Source organism: Carlito syrichta, unplaced genomic scaffold, assembly GCF_000164805.1.
Source record: "Carlito syrichta isolate Samal-C Ts95f unplaced genomic scaffold, Tarsius_syrichta-2.0.1 Scaffold314151, whole genome shotgun sequence".
Taxonomy (NCBI): domain Eukaryota; kingdom Metazoa; phylum Chordata; class Mammalia; order Primates; family Tarsiidae; genus Carlito; species Carlito syrichta.
Window position 1 is genome coordinate 445,218 of NW_007258247.1, and position 3,438 is coordinate 448,655.

The window sequence follows — 3,438 nt, forward strand, 5'->3', positions numbered from 1 at the left end:
TTCAGGGCCTCAGGTGTTCTCAGACAACCAGCCCAGTCAGAAACTCTCTGCAGCTGCAGAGTTTGCCCTTGGGGTCCATTCCCTCCCAAACTGGCTGGAAAGTGGCTGCTCCACCCTGCAAAGATTGATTTCCTGGGAAATGGCGGTTGCTGTTGTTCAAGGCTTTTTTCTTACACCACTCTACAGCAGAGCATGGCTGTGGGGAAGGAAATTTCTCATGAGGTCCTGGGATTCACAAAGCTCAGGGGGCCCTGCAGGTTCATGACAGGAGCACGGAACTCCTGAATTCCCCTAACTCAACTTCCCCACTGTGTCCAGAGGCTGTGGTCAACTGTGGCGGTACAGGTAAGAGCCCAGTCAGTTCCAGCCCAAGTCAGTGGAATTATTTCTTTTTCTGTGCTCTAAGTGGTTATTATCACTCCTTTGGAGACTGATGGGGTATGTTGCTGGATCCATTCCTCTCTGACTGCTGAGGAAACTCCCTCTATCTTGGTTTACTCTGTAGGAGAAACTCATTCAAGCTACCTCCTGTCAGCTATCTTAATCCTGTCTCTGTTGGTTACTATTTTATTATAAATATTCTTTCATTTATTCACCAAGCATATATCAATCAAGTACCATGAGCCAGGGTCACAGTATAGTTTATTATTAGAACTAAAACCATTGAGACATAGCCCTGTATTCATGGAGCTAACAGGGTAAAAAAGACAATAAAAAAGTAGTTTTCCATTATTAAAATGATGACGAGTGCTCTAAGGGAAAAATAAGAGTACTATGGAAGCATATAACAAGAGAAAACTGTTCCAGTAGGAAGAAGTGATCATGAGAAACCATCCTGCTGAAAAGTGAAGGCAGAAGCCATCTAGTAAAATAATGTATATGAAAACCCTGAGGTGGGAGGAGTTTAGTGCATTACAGAAATGAGAGAACAAAGTAGCAGGAGCCATCTACGTCACAAAACATTTTTAACCACATAAGGGCATTGAACAAAAACATATTGTAATAATGTATTTGATGTTAAAATGTTAGAAACGTTTGCCTTGGCTGGACTCCGTGGCTCAGCCTGTAATCCCGTGCTTTGGGAGGCCGAGGTGAGTGAATTGCCTGAGTCCGCAGGTTTGAGACCCGCCTGGGCAATTTGACGAGACCTCATCTCTACAATAAATCAAAAAATGAGCCGGTGTGGTAGCGCGCGCCTGTAGTTCCAGCTACTTGGAAAGTTGAGGCAGAAGGATCGCAGGAGCCCAGCAGGTCGAGGCTGCGGTGGCCGGGCGTGGCCACTGCACTCCTGTCTGGGCGACAGAGTGAGACTCCAACTCAAAAAAAGAAAAGAAGCATTTGCCTTAAAGCAAGATAGAGACAATAATATTGCTCTACTATACCCTTTATTATTCAATATTGTTTTAGAAGGCCTGGCTAATGCACTATAATAAGAAAGTGACAAAGTCTGAAGATTATTAAAAAAAATTTTTTTTCTTGTTTTGGCATTCAGTTATGGCTTTTAATCTTTTTAAAAAGGTTTGTTTTATTTGCCACGTTTTTAAAGAAGGAATTTGGATTTTTTTTTATTTAGCTTTTCTATTTTTTTTAATTTTTGCTTGTTTAGAACTTCTTGGGCTTTTTTGGGTTTTTGTTTGTTTTTTACAGGGGTTTGCCCAATGCATAAACTTAAAATTCTGTTTTGACCAAAATGTACTTTTAAAATCTTTGGTTTCCTTTCGCCTGCTTGCCTTGGAATTGGTTCTCTTTTTCCAATCTTTTAAATTAGATACATATAATTTTTATGCAGTTTAGTTTATTTACTTTTGTGATTTTCTCCTAAATAATGAATGGATTTAAGATAACGGATTTATGTTCAATGCACAGTTGACTCTACAGATGTATTTACTTTTCTATTCCTCAGAGCCCAGAGTAAAATGAAAAAAATACACTATTTAGAAAGTTTAGGACAAATGAGGCATATTGTAACAATTCAATGCATTAGCATTTATGACTTAATAAGATGGACTCCTTGAATAATAATGGTTTTCCCTAAATGGTCAAAAATGGTACTTTATTTCCTATTTTTATAATAACTATATAATGAGAATAATATTTTAATTTACAATTAAAGTTTTAATTATTCTCTGTAGTTATTCCCTGTAATTTTTTTAAAAATTCTCTGTAATTATTCTCTGTTAATTGGTAAATGTATTTTATTATAGCCAGAGATTATGCATACAAATACCTGCTGTGAGAAATGTATTGAAGTTGTAGCAGCATTCAATGTTATAAATGTTTAATGACTACTTTAAAAGGAGATATATAGTCTCTATTTTTAGATTATGTCTTAAAACATTTACAAGAATTCAACAACTTAAATTATGTTTTCAAATCTTCGACATTCCTTTCTTTCTAAATTGCTGTTCTTACCACCCAGCATCATTGTGCTTTCCTTGTTCCTTTTCACAACAGAAAATTGATGGTAAATAATTATTACCTAAAGCTTCATAAGTATTAAATATTGATGACAAATTATACTTTACAAATATGAAATTAGCACTTTTGCTTCATTTTTAATTTTGACTTGAATCATCTTAGTTTTTTCTGTGTCTAACAATTATGTGTCACTTCCGCTTTCCTTAGGGATGTTTATAACTAATAGTTCTTTGCTCATACTTTACTTTTGTCCATTTTATTATTTCAATTAAGATTTTTAAAAAACTTAATGAAGGCTGTTAATTTCCACATCTACATTATATTTTAGTGAAATTATTCAAGATACAATACAAAAGTTACAAGACACACAAAGACACAGGAAAGTATGAATCCTATATAGGCAAAAATTGCTGTCAATAGAAACTGTTCCTAAGGAAACTAAGACATAAGACTTACTAGACAAAGATTTTAAATCAGCTATTGTAAGTTCAAAGAACTAAAGAAAACTATTTCTAAAGACTTAAAGGAATGTATAAGAACAATATCTCACCAAATAAAATATATCAATAAAAAATAAATTATGGCCGGGCTTGGTGGCTCAGCCTGTAATCCCATGCCTTTGGGAGGCTGAGGTGAGTGGATTGCCTGAGCCCGCGGGTTCGTGACCCACCTGGGCAGCGAGACCTCATCTCTACAATAAATCAAAAATCAGCCAGACGTGGTAGCATGCACCTGTAATTCCAGCTACTCGGAAGGCTGAGGTGGAAGGATCGCCAGAGCCCAGAGGGTTGAGACCGGGAGTGGTGGCCGGGAGTGTGGTGGCCGGCAGTGGCCACTGCACTCCAGTCTGGGTGACGAAGTGAAACTCTAATTCAAAAAATAAAAAAAAATTAAATAAATGAATAGATAAATTATTAAAACATGGAAATTTTGAAATGAAAAATGTATTCGAGGGGCTAAACAGTACATTTGAAAAAACGATTTTTAAAAAGTAGAGGTAAGTCAATTGAAATTATTCAG